An 18,661-nucleotide genomic window follows, 5' to 3' on the forward strand; every position below is an offset into this window, starting at 1 on the left:
ATTTTGGAAAAACTCTTTGAAGTCTTCTTTTTATCAAAAATATTGAATAATTGTGTATAGGAGACTACTGAGATTCAACTTTCTTTAATAATGAGTGTGGTCTGAGTAAGCATTGTCCCAGAGGTTAAACATACTTACTTTTGACTGTGATTTAGTAATTTATGCTCTCATTCTAACACCAGTACCTGGTACTCAGTTATTTTGTTTTTTAACCTGAATTTGACCTTAGCTTCAGTTTTCCCATCTGAAATGGTATAAATTAATTATGAATGTGAAATTTTGGCATACTTAGCATAGATCCTATAGCAGAATTATCTTTGTCATCTACTTGTAAGTGATGTTCACAGAATTTTGTTTCAGTGGAATTTTGTTTATAGTCAACATCGTAATAATGTTCCAGCTGTACATTTTTCTTGTCTGACCTGACTTGTAGAATGGTATATTGGACAGGGCACTGGACTCAGAGTCAGAAGACCTAAACCCAGCTAACTGTGTTTAGGTCAGAAACTCTGAGGTTTAACTTCATGTCTAAAATGAAATTTTTTGATAGCCAGTATGTCAGCTAAGCGCCATCTCTCATCCTGCTACATTCTGATTATTTCCCAGCTCATGAACTTCACTAACTGAAAGAGAGGGAGATTTAAAATGCCAAAATTCAGACATTTTTGTTCGTGTGATGTAGTTGAAATTAATAGGTTTGCTTAAGGTGAAGGATAGATCCAGTATCCAAAATGAGACTGTAGGTTATCCATTGATGTTGTCATCTATTCCTTTCCTCACTTTATTATAGATAAGAGCAGAAGCCATTCACTGAATAATGAATCCTTATGTGCTGGAGTCATTAAAGTGAAAGAATGAGACATTATTGTCCTGGAGACCTGACGTTCACAGTCTCCTCTACTTTTCTCATCTAGAAATTTTTATTCTTTTTGAAAATTTCTTTAGAACTTGGCACACAGCAGATGAGAATTAAAATAATGTCTAACTTAAATTATTTGCAGTATTGTACATTTTCCTTTTGGTATTTGTTTCTACCTGGTGTTAAGTTCTAATTTCCTAGTGATTTGGCCAGTTAGTTTTTTCATGAAAATACCAGTATATATTTATCACAGAATGTCAGCATGAGAAAGAATTAAGTTAAAAATTGATGACATTACTATCAATAGGTGATATTCCTAATGCATTTTCAGGATTGCACCTCACAAATTTAGGGATTCTTATTTTTCCCCAGCGACAAGAATTAGTCACAGAATCACACTGAATTTTAATTAAAAAGATATTGAGCATTTACCCTATTCTATGACTCCTATTTAGTCTTAATTTACTCTTTTTAACATTAATTTTAATTAATAAGTGGCTTTATCTAATCCAGGAGTTGGTGATCTTTGGCTTAATTTTATGTTACCTGGCACCACTAGAAAGAGGATGTGGTTTATGCCAATAGTTGCAAAAATGCAGAAAGCCTTTCAAAATAATAGTACAGAAGGTCACAGTATGACTTTTATTCTGTAAAAATGGAAATTTTTGTTTTTCAAAATGAAAATTCCTACCATTAGCATGACACATAATATTTTTTTCCTTGACCGAATGGAGGAATAAATGCATATGCATAGACTGTAAAACCAACAAAGTGAGCCTCACTCGAATGTTAGTATAAGACAAAAGTAAGGCCAGACATGGTGGTTTACACCTATAATTTTGGCTTTGGGAGGCAAAGGCAGGAGGATCCCTTGAGGCCAAGAGTTTGAGACCAGCCTGGGCAACATAACAAAACTCCATCTCTACCAAAAATTCTAAAAATATCTGGACGTGGTGGCATATACCTGCATTCCTAGTTACTCAGGAGGCTGACATGAAAGGATTGCTTGAACTCAGGAGCTTGAGGTTACAGTGAGCGGGGATTGCACCACTGTACCCCAACCTGGGTGACGTAGGTCCTATCTCAAAAATAAAAATGAAATTTTTAAAAAGTCAAAAATTATTTCATTCTTTACACATCAAGATAAATTTCAAATGAATCCAAGAAGTGAATCCATATAAATAAGAAGAAAACATGAGTGGTCCCTTTATATCCTGGAACTGGGAAAAATATTTCCTGTGACTCAAAATCTAAAAGCCTTAAGGGAAAAGATTGATAAATATGATTACATAAATTAAAAGAAAAATTTTGGAGGGAGAAAAAGCTAAGCAAAGTAAAAGACAAATTGGGAAAAAAAAATTGCAACTTTTGTTATCCCTAATAAAGGCTCTTAAAAGAGAGAAGACCAACAACTTTATCTTTTTTGGGCTAAAGATAAGAGAACAAAATGCAAATGGTCCTTGAAGATATAAAAATATATTCAATCTAATTCATAGAGAAATTCAAATTAAAACTACATTGAGATACCATTTCTCACTTACTGTATTGACAAAAATCCAGAAGTTTAGCAACATTTTCTATGATTGGGCTGTAGAGAAACAGAAACTCTCATATATTACTTGTAGAAATCCAAAATGAAACAACTTCATGGAAGGGGATTCAGCGATACCAAGGAAAATTACCTATGAGTTTACCCTTTGACCTGACATTCCTACTTCAAGAAAATTATCTTAGGGCCAGTGGCTCACATTTGTAAATCCCAACCCTTTGGGAGTCTGAGATGGAAGAACCACTTGAGGTTAGGATTTTGAGACCAGCCTAGGCAACGTAATGAGACTCCATCTCTACAAAAAAATACAAAAAATTATCCAGGTGAGGTAATGTGCACCTGTAGTCCCAGCTGCTCGGGAGGCTTAGGTAGGAGGATTGCTTGAGCCCAGGAGTTTGAGGCTGTAGTGCACCGTGATCACACCACTGTACTCCAGCCTGGGTGACAGAGCAAGACCCTATGTCAAGAAAAAAAAGAAAAGGAAAAATCTTAGAGATATACTGGCAGAACTGTGAAAAGATAACAACAATGTTTTTACTAATTTCAAAATATTGAAGATGTCTTTATGTCTATAGTTACTGTACAGTGATTAGGTCAATAAATTATAGCATATCCATAATTGGATGTTGAAGCCCATGTAATGGAGTACTAAAAAGATAAAGAACGAAAAATTATATACAGTGGTCTTCAGGATATAACATTAAGTTAAAAACAAGGCAGAATCATCTGTATATAGTACAAAGCTATCATTTATGTATTTGCTTATAACTTATTTAAAATGGAGGAATAAACCATAAAATAAAATGGTTATCAATAAAAGAGAAACAACTTAGAAGAGGGAGAGGTAGAAGCTAGATTTCTCTGAAAATACTTTTGTTTTGACCTGTAACTAAATTACATAATTATAAAACAACATTTAAAATTGGGGAAAAATGGAGGTGGGGGGTGGGGAAGGTGGTCCTTAAAAAATAACTAAAATGAAACAAACCTGTGTATCAAAATATTGACTTAAACACTCTAGAATTCTGTCATGTGTTTATAACACAGTAATTTCACTATACTTCCAAGTGGGAAAGAGTTTAAGAATAAAAACAAACACCAATAATCTTACACAGTTTTTACTGAATTTGGTAGTGCAGATACTGCTGTTCAGGAACTATTTTTATTTACACAGCTTGGTAGGTATAAATATAGATGTAGGTAAAGATAAATAGTCATATTAATGTTGTTAGGAAACAAGATTGTCAGTGCAAGGGAAAAGAATAATATAAAATCAAAAGAAATAAAACACTGTAGTCTTCTGTGTGTCTGTTTGCATAGACAGAAATTTATCTTGATTTAAAAAACAAAAGGCTTAATGAGATAGAATTCATCTATTTAAAGTATACAATTTAATGCTTTTGAGTATATTCACAGAATTATGCAACCATAACCTCAGTCAGTTTTAGAACATTTTTATCAGCCCCTTTCCCTTTTTGATACAGGGTCTTGCTCTATCACCCAGGCTGGGTGTAATAACATGATCATAGCTCACTGCAGCCTCAAACTCCTGGGCTCAAGCGTTTCTCCCACCTCAGCCTCCCAAGTAGCTGGGACTACAGGCACGTGCCACTATGCCTGGCTAATTTTTATATTTTTATAGAGACAGGGTTTTGCCATGTTGCCGAAGCTGGTCTTGAACTCCTAGGCCCAAGTGATCCACCTGTGTCGGCCTCCTGCAGTACTGGGACTATAGACATAAGCCTGAATTTTAGTAACCATAAGATTAATCAGTGAACTCAGTGTTATCTTCCTGATTAATTTATTAGAAAATTCCCCATTAACCATCTACCTGATAGTTTTTAGAGCAGTGATTCTTAAATCTAGATGCATATTAGGATCACCTTAGGAGCTTTTAAAACTGTCACGGGGCTTCACCCCTGACCGACTGAATCTTAATCTCTGGATATAGAGCCTAGACAGAGGTATATTTTGAAAAGTTCCCAAGTGATTCTGAAATGTAGCCAGGAATGAGAATCACTGTTTTGTTATCCATTGACGACTGCTTCCTGGTCATTTTTTCCATAAGGAGTCACAAAATTGTATTGAAATTTGTATATGTCTTATACATTAATCAGCTGGAATTCTTCTGTAAAGAACTTTCCCTCCTTAACTCTTTGGTTACCCTAAAATATACTCCCTCACAAATGTGTGGCAGCAGGGAGGGAGCTAACATGTAAGTAATTTTGGAAGTGAGAAGTAAATGCTGTTACAATGAAAGGCGCATGAGATGTAAGTAAGTAGAGAAAAGAGGAAAAACTTCACCAGAGTGGTGATATTTTAGCTACAGTCATATGAGGGATGAGAGTTCACGAGTTAGAGAATCTTAGAAAGGGCATTTTAATGTTGGGAGCATTCCTACTTTGATTATGCAGAACTTGGTTATACTGTGCATTCTGTAATCAAACAAGTACCATGCTTAATTATACCATAATCGTTGGCATTTGGGCCTTATGTAGGAGATGTATCTGATTAGACTGGTCTATTAGATAATATTGGTGGGAGTATGAATAATGGACAAGAAATCAATCAAGTATGTATTTTAACACATACTACATGCATATAATCAAGGGGAAATACATGTAAAATATATTTAAGTTATAGTATCTGCCTCATAAATCTTAATGCAGTAATAGTATACATTTGAATAGAAATTTAATTACTATACAGTTACTAATCTTATTGATAATTATAGGAAATTATTTTTAATCTTCACAATTCTGTACTGTAGGTATTTTGTTATTTGCAATTTATATATAAGAGCCTCAGAAGGCCGGGCGCGGTGGCTCAAGCCTGTAATCCCAGCACTTTGGGAGGCTGAGGCGGGTGGATCACAAGGTCAAGAGATTGAGACCATCCTGGTCAACATGGTGAAACCCCGTCTCTACTAAAAATACAAAAAAATTAGCTGGGCATGGTGGCGCGTGCCTGTAATCCCAGCTACTCAGGAGGCTGAGGCAGGAGAATTGCCTGAACCCAGGAGGCGGAGGTTGCGGTGAGCCGAGATCGCGCCATTGCACTCCAGCCTGGGCAACAAGAGCGGAAACTCTATCTCAAAAAAAAAAAAAAAAAAAAAAAAAGAGCCTCAGAAAAAGGAAGTTACTAACTCATATGCAAATGGTTAGAGAAGGGATCCCTAACCCCCAGGCACAGCAGGAGGCACGTGGCAGCAGAGCAAACTGCCTGAGCTCCGCCTGCTGTCGGATCAGTGGCAGCATTAGATTCTCATAGGAGTGCAGACCCTATTCATTTTCGTCCCTAAATCACCCTCCCTATACCCCACCAAGTCCGTGGAAAAACTGTCTTCCATATCTTCCATAGAACTGGCCACTGGTGCCAAAACAGTTGGGGACCACTGGATTACTGGAGAGATAGATGGAGATCAGCTTAGGAAGCTATTAGAGTAACCTTTGCATGACTGCTGAGGGCCTAAGCTATATTGTAAAAGCGAAAGGATAGAAAATGGATAGAAAGTGATAGATATCATAAAAAAAAAAAAAAAAAAAATAGAAGAAAAACTATCTAACCTAGTTAACACGTTGAACATAGGAATGACAAAGCAGGAAGTATAAGAGCTTAGCATTGTGATAGCATCTGGGAGACAGTACCTGCCATTAGAAAACGATTTCACTTGGGGCAAATCATTCAGCATCTCTGGGCCCTAGTTGCCACATTTATCAAGAGTTAAATATCATAACGAAGTTTAAAAAAAAAAAAAAAAAGACTTCAGAACCACACAGACTTAGGAATTAGTCCCAGATTCATTTTATGTTAACCTGTGGGAATTTCCACTTTCTGTAAAGTGAAGATAGTTATTATGAGAAGAGTTATGAGAATTATTAGAGATGATATGTGTAAATCACACAGTAGAATGCCTTTCTCATAACTAGTGTTAGACCAGTGTTCTTTTTCCAACTAAGCTTCTTCTAGTTTAATGCTTTGACTGTGAAGTCACCTCAAGCTTTCTGTGTTAGGAGATTACAGTGGCACTAGAAATGGAGATTTGGGAGTCACCAGTATATGAGGTACAATTAAAGCCATGAGTGTGAATAAACTCTGGTTAAATATCTCCGCTTACACAGTTTCTGCATTTTTGCAGGGAAATGTGGCTGGAGAAAAACTTAAAACCCTGCTAACCGATCTCATTTTAAATTCATGACCACGAACCTCAAGTGGGTCTTTAACTCTGCCAAGCAGAATTAATATTATGCCTTTCTGGTTTATTTTTTCCCACTCTACTATAAGATTACTTCACACTTTCTTCTCTCTCTGCAAATTCCCCATCCTCATTCTCTCATTATGACCTTGCTCATCATGCAAGGAAATGAGGAAAATGAAGCAATCAGGGGAGAGTGTCCACAAACTACCTACTTGCTACCATGTATGTGTGTGTGGACGCACACACACAGAATTTTCCTCCATCTTACCCTCCCCAGAGCACTTCAATGATATATATATTTCCTAGCACGTGTCTTGGTGCATCATTCATATATATGTGCATTTTCTCCTTCTCTGACCTCATTCCACTGTGTATTCCACATATTTGACTTTTAAAATATTCAATTCCAGAAACATTTATTGTCACAAAGGACAATATTGTATAATTCCATTTATATGAAGTATCTGGAATAGGCAAACCTACAGAGACAGAGAGTAGATGATTGGGTTACCCAGGGCTGGGGAAGATAGGGGTGTTGAGTTGGGGATGTGATGGCTAAGGGGTGTGTGTTTCTCTTTAGGGTGATGAAGATTTCTAAAACAGTTGTAGAGGGGCTTGTACAACCTTACGAATATGCTGAAAACTATTAAATTGTATGCTTTAAGTGAGTGAAGTTTTTGGTATATGAATTACATCAAGCTGCTTTTTTAAAAAAAAGCATTTATTCAGTGTACCATTAGAAGCTTCACATATATTTATCCTCCATATTTGCAGTCCTGGTTTCTCCTTTTTCTAATGAAGCAGTCAAGGCTCAAAGAGGTTGAATAAGTAACTTCCTGGGGCCGCAAAACTTAACAAGTGTCCCAGTCACATGTAGACCTTTAGCCAGTGCTAGTCACAGATATGAGTCCCTGTTATTAACCAAGAAGAATGTTATTTTCATTTGGGTATACACTGATTGTTTTTAATTTGTGGACTTCGATTTTGTTAACTCTAAAGTCTGATGCCCCTAGATTAATATATGTTACAAATTTCCATTTGTTTAAGAGCATATGGGGATTGTAACTGGGAAATGAAACAAGAATGGCAAAATGGTTGATAGTTATTGAAGCTGGTATGTAGGGGATTGTGGGTTTATTTGTGTGGGTTTAAAATTTTTATAATTAAAGAGGATTTTCTTATTTTAAAAAGAGGACCTGACTAGATTTTAATGGATAAAATAATTGTCTAATATTTATTCATTTTCTTAATAAAGCATTTGCTATGTGTTAGCACTAAGCTAGGCTTACTTCAAGTAGTTTACATATTCTCAAGGGGAAAAAAGTCATCTGTAATGTATGTCTGAAATATCTCCATATGCAAATAATGTAATGCTTAAAAGTGATTCTGTAAAGGTGTCTCTTTGTTCATTCATTCAGTGAAGTACTTGATGGCTGTGAGGCAAAGTGCTAGGGATAGAGAGAATAGATGGATTTTAGGGTGAGAGGAATGAAAGGAGTAGATCTGAAGAGAGGGTTTATGTCAAGTTTTGGAGGCTTCATGGCCTTAGGAGGGTGACTTCTAATGTACTCTTTTCTTACCAATCCTTCAGCAAGTTGAGCTAGGTATTCCTTTATATTTGGAAACACGTTTGTCTCTGGAGCATTAGGGTATGTGATTGGGACACAGAAGAATAAGACCTAGCTAGGGGAGAAGGTAAAATAAGCTTCCAAATCTCCTTGTAGGTTTTTTAACCCAACTAAGCAAGAAGGAAAGAGAAGCAACAACTTGTAAAAAAGCTTTGAGTGGATGCAGGAATAAATGTGAGAATACCTAGCAGTGATCAGTAGAAGCAGTAGAATATAGTGGTTAACAGTATCAGCTTTGGGGTCAAATTTGTATGAAAAGGTTACTTATTGCTATCATTTTTAATCAGCTGAATGATGACCCTGTATTTGAGTGTATCCAGGAACATGCAAATTAAATGCTAATGAAGGCAAATGTGTGTTTGTAAGTAAAACGATTGCACGTTTTTTTCTTATGGATAAGTATATTTAATATGTTTTTTGTTACTAAATTTTTTTCATGTTCATCTTCAGTGGGCAATATAAAACCATATCATTAGTAAAGCTTTAGAATCCTTTGAAATTACATGGCAAATATTTTGTTTTGGTTGTTTTAACCTCTGTCACTCTCCAAAACAGCTGTAAAAAATTAATCCAAAATATTCTGCCAGGCAAGGAATCAGCACTAAAAATTTCAGCTTGAAACTATCTCTTTCCCCAAATTTAAACATCTAAAAAATCAGGTCTTAGAATAAAAGTATGTCTTCATGAGCAAAAACAGAATCACAACCACAATAGTATAAAAAACCAAAATTATATCGTAGTTCTAAATTTGGTGTCACTGCTGTTAACCTGACACGCATATAATCTGAATTAGACATATGCATCTAGTAACCAAGTGGATTTTATTCAAGGGTGCTATACATCCCGGGAGAACTACCATGGAAGAGACAAATCAACTTGTAAAGTGATTTCTAGAACATTACTTGAGGTTTCTGTCATTTAATTTTCTTGGTCTTTACTGCATTTTGGAATTCTTCCCAGGACAGTTTATCAGTACATAGACTTTCCTTTCAGTTTCTTTTCTTTCTCCTTTTTACTTTTAATTTTTTTTAGTGAAGGTTAATACTAACAGTTCCAGAAACTAAATTCTATATTTAACTGCGGACTGGGTGTGGCTCAGACAACTGCAGTGCAACTCCCTTAGTGTTTTGCCAGTCATCAAAACTCTGACCTGCAAAGAACATTCCTTTTCCTAGTCTTCTGACTCTGAAATATGCTGAGCGATGATATGATGATCTACAGAAATGCTTTCATATGTGTAAAGAAAGACAAAAGAGGCTCATAGGTGCAAGCTTGAAGTGACTGTGGAGGATCAGTTTCTTCTGTGTTCTTTTATAGCATTCTCTGAGTAATAGTAAGCTGCCCTTTTTCCCAGTGTCACTTCCTGTTATTCTTTTATTGCCTTTATTAACCACTGGGAGATTTTCAAAATATTTACCCAAGAAGCTCTCTCCACTTCTGCTCTCATTTCATGAAGCTACATTTTAATATATTTTTTCTTGTTTGCTTTATATCATTTGAGGCTTTCTTAATTGTCAGCTAAAAATAATCACGTTTTTGTTCCTTAGCAGTATCCTTGCTTTGTTTTGGCATTGCGATTGTGATGCTATTTTGTTTATATCTTTCATTATTTTGGATGATGTTCCAATATTTATATCACTTATGCAGAAATCATGGAGTTGGAGACCCTTCTAATGTCAGTAAGATTACACCTAGCTGGAAGAATAATTGGAGCAGAAATACTTATAAATCCTTTCTAACGTTGCTCTTCTGAGAAATTAAAACCTATCTGGATGTTTCTTTGAGCAGCAGCTTATATCATGTGAACAATAAGGGACTTTTGCTCTTGTTGTACAAAAAAAATATAACTTGCATCTACTGACCACTGATTGCATTTAAGCAGTCCAGGTTTGAGCTGAGAACCTTCCTTTGATTTCATTTACCTATATTTGGTCATCATTACTGCAGAGAATAAGGAAGTGACCGTAAAGATCATCTAGTTCAAACAGTTTCTTGTTTAGATCAAGAACCTGTAACTCAAAGAGACTAATTAACTTGGTTAAGTTCACAGAAGAAATGAGATTAAGTTACTTATTTGGAGACCTTAGTTATGGGAACCATAAAATATGATTTGAAAAATAATTCTACTTATTGAACTCAGCCTTTTATCTTCCTTAACTTTTTTTTTCTTTCTTCCTTAACTTTTATGTGATTCTTTAACATTTATTGACTGTTACTGAGATTTAGACTAAGAATTGGGACACAAAGATAAGGAGGACAAAAGCCCTTATTTCATTGAACCCAAATGTCTTCTCTTTGTTTCTTTGTTTACTTCTTATTTCTCTCAGGTCCCCTTAATTTTTAAATTTTAATTCCTAAACTCCTTTCTGTATCTTCCTCTTCCTCACCTTCTGATATTTTAGTTAGAAAAACTTCTGTCCATTTCTTTTTTTTTTTCTTTATTTTATATATATATTTTTACTGTGTTTTAGGTTTTGGGGTGCATGGGAAGAACATGCAAGATTGTTGCATAGGTACATACATGGCAATGTGGTTTGCTGTCTTCCTCCCCATCACCTGTATCTGGCATTTCTCCCCATGCTATCCCTCCTCAACTCCCCACCCCCCACTGTCCCTCCCCTAGTGCCCCCCAACAGACCCCAGTGTGTGATGCTCCCCTCCCTGTGTCCATGTGTTCTTATTGTTCAGCACCCGCCTATGAGTGAGAATATGCGGTGTTTGGTTCTCTGTTCTTGTGTCAGTTTGCTGAGAATGATGATTTCCAGGTTCATCCATGTCCCTACAAAGGACATGAGCTCATTGTTTTTTATGGCTGCATAGTATTCCATGGGGTATATGTGCCACATTTTCCCTGTCCAGTCTATCATCGATGGGCATTTGGTTTGGTTCCAAGTCTTTGCCATTGTAAACAGTGCTGCAGTGAACACTCGTGTGCAAGTGTCCTTACAATAGAACGATTTATAATCCTTTGGATATATACCCAGTAATGGGATTGCTGGGTCAAATGGAATTTCTGTTTCTAGGTCCTTGAGGAATCTAATTTACACTCCCACCAACAGTGCAAAAGTGTTCCTATTTCTCCACATCCTCTCTAGCATGTGTTGTCTCCAGATTTTTTAATGATCGTCATTCTAACTGGCATGAGATGGTATCTCAGTGTAGTTTTGATTTGCATTTCTCTAATGACCAGTGATGATGAGTATTTTTTCATATGTTTGTTGGTCTCATATATGTCTTCTTTTGTAAAGTGTCTGTTCATATCCTTCGCCACTTTTGAATGGGCTTGTTTTTTTCTTATAAATCTGTTTTAGTTATTTGTGGATTCTGAATATTAGCCCTTTGTCAGATGGGTAGATTGCAAAAATTTTTTCCTATTCTATTGGTTGTGGATTCACTCTAATAATTGTTTTGCTGTGCAGAAGCTTTGGAGTTTAATGAGATCCTATTTGTCTATTTTGGCTTTTGTTGCCAGTGCTTTTGGTGTTTTAGTCATGAAGTCCTTGCCTATGCCTATGTCCTGAATGGTTTTGCCTAGATTTTCTTCTAGCACTTTTATGATGTTAGGTCTTATGCTTAAGTCTTTAGTCCATCTGGAGTTAATTTTAGTGTAAGGTGTCAGGAAGGGATCCAGGACCTGCTTTCTGCACATGGCTAGCCAGTTTTCCCAACACCATTTATTAAACAGGGAATCCTTTCCCCATTGCTTGTTTTTGTGTGGTTTGTCAAGATCAGATGGTTGTAGATGTGTGGCATTGCCTTCGAGGCCTCTGTTCTGTTCCATTGGCCCGTATCTCTGTTTTGGTACCAGTACCATGCTGTTTTGATTACTGTAGCCTTGCAGTGTAGTTTGAAGTCAGGTAGTGTGATGCCTCCTGCTTTGTTCTTTTTGCTTAGAACTGACTTGGCTATGCAGATTGTCTTTTGGTTCCATATGAAGTTTAAGGTGTTTTTTTCCAGTTCTGTGAAGAAGGTCATTGGTAGCTTGATGGGGATAGTATTGAATCTGTAAATTACTTTGGGCATTATGGCCATTTTCACGATGCTGATTCTTCCTAACCATAAGCATGGAATGTTGAGAGGACACAAACAGATGGAGAAACATTCCATGCTCATGGTTAGGAAGAATCAATATTGTGAAAATGGCCATTTCTTTCTTCTTTTCTCTTATACTTTTTTTTTCTTTTAAGCACACCCTCTACCCTCCAAATCTGTTCTTAGTTTTGTTGAATATAATGTAAAACTGAAGTATATGCTTTAGTGTATCTTACACTTTCTGAATAAAGTATTAGGTTCCAGTTTCATTTTTTTTTTCTCTCCATGTAAAAAGCAAATTGGTCAATACCTATTTTTAAAAGCAATTACTAAATGTTACATAACTTCTTAAAAGATCCTTCAAATTATTAAAATTATTATTATATCACTCTGTTGTTATTCTAAATAATTTATTGTTTTATGTAGAGCCTTTGTTTTCTCTGAAACTCTGGCTTTGGATAAGAAAATATTTCCCACCCTAGAATTAAATCTTTGGAAAATAACTGATTCTTAGCATAACAACATGAACAGACTAACTTCAAAAAACAAAATCACCTCTATAAGTTTTGGCAGAAGAGCAGTTCTTCAGGACTGTTTTAATGCATATTCTCATGATCTACCTTAGTGTTTTGTTTAGCAGTCAGCTTGGATTCTGGTTCCCTCAGTTTTTACGGTTATAAAAATTATAGAAATGAAATATCTTGAGGTTGCTGCAATCTGAAAATGTAAAGAAATTATTGTTCACCTACCATCTTATCAGTCTAGGTAGTTAGAATTATTTCCTTCTTCCTTACAAATGAGAAAACTAAAAACTCACCTTCCTACTGCTTAGAAGAAATCATCTTTTGTTATTTTTCAGTTTTTCTCTAAAACTTGTTTCAGTGCTTTACAGTTGGAAATAAGCTTACATTTCCTTTTCATTTTTATTATGTTGCTGCTGAATTAAGTGAACTAGCTAAGGGTATCTTCTGCATATTTCATATCAAAGAGCCCATGTGTCTGACCAATTCAGTGAATGTTTTTTCAGCTTCCTTACATTTAACTCTGATAGCTTTATAGCAAGTGGCTAAGTCTGTGATGATTAATTTATCAAGTAGATTATCATGGTAAGATGACAGATATGGCCTATGTAAATTTGAATAAAAATGTAAATCAAATAATGTTAAGCAAAATAAGAAACAGTATATTATAATGTAAAAAGCCATAAATATCCAAAGATAAATATTGAGAGAAGTAAATATGTGTCTTAAATATTGAATAATTTGTACTTTTTTTTTTTTTTACTTCTTATCTTTTTGTTTTTTTTCTGATGACATAGTTGAAAACACAGACTTTGGAGTTAGAACAGCTGGTGCTCCAGGCCCTATGCTCTTATTCACCAGCTGTGTATCCTTATGGAAATTGTTATAACCATGGCTGTCTAATAGGAGTGCTTTGGTATGGCTTTAGGAACATACCTTTTCTAATAGTGTTGCTCCTCACACTGTACCTGGTACTGAGGAGTATGGAATGATTAGCTCGTAGCCCTGGCAGGCTCAGTCCATTGGAGGAGTTAGGTTAAAAATGTCACACAAAAGATGGGTACCAAGTACAATAAGGACACAGGAAAGTGTTGCAAGGAAAGGAAACCGTGAGGTGACAGTGGAGTGGGGTCTTGGAAAGCGGTACGGTTTCAGTGGGTTGAGAAGAGGAAGAATGGCATGGCCTGTATCGGGAGCAGCATGTGCAAAGGCACGGAGGCTGGAAAAATGAGACTGCTCAGTCGGGTGGGAAATGAGGCTGGGTGAGTAGGTTGCAGCCAGATTAGCAATGACCATATGTTGTGACATTTGCAACATTTGTCTTTTTCGAAGCATCCTCATTTGTATCTATGCTGAAGTATGTTCTTTTAATAACCAAAAAAAAATTTTATTAATCAGTTTTTGGGGTCATTGGTGCCACTTTCCTCCAGATGTAAAACAGAAATAATAACTCTTTTATGCCAGTGATTCAAACTATTTTGGGGGCGAGGGGTGGATTTTATGTTAATATTTGTAAAACGTCCTGGGAATTAAAAACTTGAAACTGTTTTGAAAAATCTTTCTAGCCTTCCTTCTTAAACACAGAAGCCTGAATAAGATTCCCCTTTCTCCCTGATCAAGGAAATATCTTGAAATTCCAGTCATTTTCAATTAGGAAAAACAAATCTTTTGACCAGTTTTTTTTTTTTTTTTTTTGTGCTGATTTGTGTTACACAGGTCATTGTTAACAAAAGTCATAAATTCAGTTTTTCTTTAACTGACTTCTATTGTAGAGGTGCATTGGTAGAATGAAAATTTGGGCAATATCTTTGCCAGAATGAATGATTTCACCATCTGCTAAGTAAAGTTTGCTTGGTATTTCAATGGTACAGTTTTTATTTTGGGCTAAGGTTTGATTATACTCAGCTGGTCTACAGGCTGGCATAGTGGTATGTATAAAGTCTGATATTACAGTGTCACTTGAACTTGATTGAATTGAATATTTAAGAAGATCCTATAACTTTAACAGAATTAGAAAATGTTGCCACCCTCTTTCCCCCACCATACCTGTTAGACTCAAGGTGTAAGATACAGTAGTGCAGCATTTTCTAATTTGGTTAAAATTGTAAGGCATTCATATCAATTTGATGATAAAAAATAATCAAAAGATTTAAAGTGATCCAATCAAAATGACTCAAAAAAGCAGGAAAACTACTTTTGAATGCCTCAGTGTTGTTTTCCTTAGAACATTATATCATTTTCATCCATAGAAAAACATTTTTTGGGAGCAGAGTTGAATCGTTTAAAATGTAATGTTTGTCCTGGTCTCGAATGAGGATGTAAAACATGCACTCTGCCCTCCCTTAGGTCATTTTGCCATCACTGCAACCCCTGGCAAGCTGGTCTTCCTTTCCCTCTCTTCTGATGTAATTGCTGTTCTAAGAGAACATGCTGGAAGAATACACTATAAATTTTGGAATTAATTATGCTGGAAGTTGTATTTTAAAAGGAGTTTATCCTCTTTTATACTCCTTATGGAAAGACTTGGGTGGAACATATTGAACTATACCTCCTGTATCTCTCTACAAATAGAAGGCAGTTCTTAACATTTATATGAGACAGCAGGAGCCTGGACATGACCTCATTTCAATCCATTAGACTATTTGAGGAAAAAACAACAAAACTTTCCCACTTATTGACAGGTAAAGTTATCCCAATCCATTTCTCATAGCCAGTAAGAAGATGAACTGTACTTAAATGCATTTAAAATTGGCAAATTATACTTCCTGGTTCCTTTTTGGTCAAACAGAAATAGCCAGAAGGAAAATTATCATGACGTTTTTGAGCAGATTAAAATTTTACCCTATCGTCATAGAGATGCTATGCCAGACGTTCCATTTTGTACAAATGGCATACCCTTTATTTCTCTAGTCCTCAAGCCAATTAAACAGGACAAAAGACCCCATGTTCCTCATACAGTGTTCTGTGGCTGCAGTTTACAAATAATTGAAGCATAATTAGGTAAATATTGGTGTTGTATATAATGAGTGACCAGTGAAGTATCTGATTCATCTCAGGGCAGGATTCTAGGCATCATATTATAAAGGTTGATACCAAGGGAGATCAGCTTCTAGACATACTGGAAACTCTTCACAGAAAACTAGTGAGCTTTTAAAAAACTCAAGCAAATATATTTTGAGCTTCTGCTTTGTACCAATCATTGTATTAGATAGTGGGGAATACAGTAATTAACAAGACAGATGTGGTCCTGGCCTTTATAATGGCATTAAGAAATCATTATTGTTATACTAAACATTCACGGTATGTACAGAGGCTTGTATATGTGTTTGGTGTTTGAAGATCTCATTTGGTAGGATCTGAATTTGCCGGTAAATATCCAAGTTTGGTTAAATAAACTTGAATGGACTGTGTTATTTTATTGGTAGGAGGCATCTAAATAAAAGTGGTCTTAGAGTATGCTTTGAAAACCTAGGAGTCCTAATTATAATAGTGTTTCATCCAAATATTCTATTTAATTGGTTCCTACTTTGACATGTCATCCATTAAATTAAAAGGTGAGACTAAGCTATGGTTCTGTCTTTCTTGACACTATTATATAATTATCATCATCTTACTAGGTTTGTCATCAAAATACTTTTGCTCTGCAGTGTGACTTTGAAGGATTTATTTAGCTTGTTTACAATTGGTAAGATAACTTTTCATCTCTGTCAGTATTAATATTAAGTAGCACATTTTTTGGTCAAATGTTATCAGAATTATTTTGGCTTTTTAAAAGGCAATTGAGGACTCATTTATCTATATCCTGGTAGTTTGACTGACTCCTAGTAAAAACAGTAGCAAGCCTAAGAAAAAAAGAAGTAAAAGTCTAGGTTTAAAAAAAACTAGTGGCCAGGCGCGGTGGCTCATGCCTGTAATCCCAGCACTTTGGGTGGCCGAGGTGGGTGGATCAGGAGGTCAAGAGATCGAGACCATCCTGGTCAACAAGGTGAAACCCCGTTTCTACTAAAAATACAAAAATTAGCTGGGCATGGTGGTGCGTGCCTGTAGTCCCAGCTACTCTGGAGGCTGAGGCAGAATTGCCTGAACCCAGTAGTGGAGGTTGCGGTGAGCCGAGATCGTGCCATTGCACTCCAGCCTGGGTAACAAGAGCGAAACTCCGTCTCGGAAAAAAAAAAAAAGAAAAACTAGTAAGTCCCCCTGTGGACAAAGAATTGTGTTTCTCCCTCTGCCTTCAGAGACATATCAGGATAATCCCAGACCAATGCACCTCTGATTCTTTTTTTTTTTTTTTTTTTTTTTTTTTTTGAGACGGAGTTTCGCTCTTGTTACCCAGGCTGGAGTGCAATGGCGCGATCTCGGCTCACCGCAACCTCCGCCTCCTGGGCTCAGGCAATTCTCCTGTCTCAGCCTCCTGAGTAGCTGGGATTACAGGCATGCGCCACCATGCCTAGCTAGTTTTTTTTTTGTATTTTTAGTAGAGACGGGGTTTCACCATGTTGACCAGGATGGTCTCGATCTCTTGACCTCGTGATCCACCCGCCTCGGCCTCCCAAAGTGCTGGGATTACAGGCTTGAGCCACCACGCCCGGCTTGATTCTTAAAAGAATCTGTGCTAGTCTCCGTGTTTGTTTTGCTACTTGTTGAGATGAAGAATTTGGATTCATCCCTGGGAGGACCAGTTCTCATTTTGGATACAGACAGTAGCTTTTTAGCATGAGGCAGTCATTTTGCAGAAGCATAGTAATGATCATAAGAAAAACCAGCAAAAAAAACAGTGGATTGATCTTTACCAGTCCTGTTCCGTTTATCTTCATGTTATAATAACTGTCGGTCAGTCATGTCAAGTTTGTAAGGGGCCAGTTTATAATTCAGCACTTAAAAAAAATAGGCTCCCTGCCTTGGGACAACTTGTATACCAGGAATAAGAAACTTCATTCCAGGTCACCTTACAGACCTCTTTGGTCAACCTGCTTCTACCAGTGAAGCCTGACAAAACAGAGAAAGCAAGATGCACCTGCTATCTAGCTAAAGGTGGAGCAAATGCAGCAAGGAGTATACCAATGCCAGTGCCTCAGGAGTTTGTGAACTGGAAAGTGCAGTTTATTCTCCAAGGTACCATGGTTTCTGCTGGTATGACCTTAGTTATCACTCACATTTGGTCGTTTCATTAGGAAACTAGGAAATCCACAGACTAGCAACAAAACCAAACACTGCCCTCTTGTGCGTGTTCTTTTTCTTCATTATTAAAATAAAATGGAGGGCTAAGCAAGTACTTGCTAAAATCAGTGGTAGTCAAGAGACTTGTTTCAGGAGAACTACTGTTTCTCAGTTGTTTTTGTTTAAGGTTGTTAAAGTTGTCAATTTTATTGGTTTTGTGACACCTCTAGAAAATTGTCTCCATTCTTTTCAAGGTCTTCATAGACATGATTAAAAGGTAATATGTATTAGGAGCAAAACTAATTGTTACATTGTAATAAGACTCACATCAAACCTCTAGTATGGTGTAACCAATTGTTACATCCTAATAAGACTCACACCAAACTTCTTCATTTAAGGCTGCAGGTTTTTGGTCAAGTGATAGCCTGTGTTGTTTCAAAGGCTTAGTGAGAGGATAAAGTGTACTGTTTCAAAGGCTTAGTGATAGGATAAAGTGTACTAAAAACTCACCTTCTAAATCCAGTGTTATGCTGGATACCTGTTTATCAATTAGCAAGTGGGGTCTAGTGGCAGTTAGCATGCTTCAAGTAAAGGAAACATTTAAATATAAATTTTTGCAGTGAAGGCCTGGAGAAAAGAAAACTTTCTAGTAGGGCACATTTCCTACATGGTATCCATAATTTTCATTCTCATGTATGGTTTTTTTCTTTTTTAAAC

General features: G+C 36.4%; 1 protein-coding gene across 17 annotated transcripts in view; it reads left to right on the forward strand.

Moving 5' to 3' along the window:
• The window catches only part of HMBOX1 (homeobox containing 1), a 167,379-nt gene that overhangs the window by 131,515 nt on the left and 17,203 nt on the right, over positions 1 to 18,661 (forward strand). The window lies entirely within an intron of this gene.

The sequence above is a fragment of the Saimiri boliviensis genome, chromosome 13, assembly GCF_048565385.1.
Source record: "Saimiri boliviensis isolate mSaiBol1 chromosome 13, mSaiBol1.pri, whole genome shotgun sequence".
NCBI classification, from domain to species: Eukaryota; Metazoa; Chordata; class Mammalia; order Primates; family Cebidae; genus Saimiri; species Saimiri boliviensis.